Source organism: Penaeus monodon, chromosome 15 (genome assembly GCF_015228065.2).
Source record: "Penaeus monodon isolate SGIC_2016 chromosome 15, NSTDA_Pmon_1, whole genome shotgun sequence".
Classification (NCBI taxonomy): Eukaryota; Metazoa; Arthropoda; class Malacostraca; order Decapoda; family Penaeidae; genus Penaeus; species Penaeus monodon.
In genome coordinates, this window is record NC_051400.1 from 5,732,782 (window position 1) to 5,733,180 (window position 399).

Consider the following 399-nt stretch of genomic DNA (forward strand, 5'->3'; position numbering starts at 1 on the left):
ATCCAACTCCAATATACTTTTGTTCAAGTGGAATTATTTAATTCCAGTAAATTTATCTACTGAGATAAAGAAGAGAAAAAGAGACACAAAACAGAAGATTGTAACATACATTTATTTTATTTTATAGAGGAATATGAAATCACGTATAGCCTAAAAAAATATATATATCGCGCCATGATTATTTGTCATATAGGACTAGGTTTTCTTAAATCTATCATCTGACAATTCGATTTTTTTTTTTAATGAAATGTGTTTTTTTAGTTTTGTGAACACTTAAACGGTGGGGGGAAGTACAAAATATACCTTAGAATAAAACAGACATTTAGGATTATGTAAGAAACAACAACTTTCGACCACGGAGTGCTAGGTGTGTGGTTAGCGTGACTCGAACCCAAATGA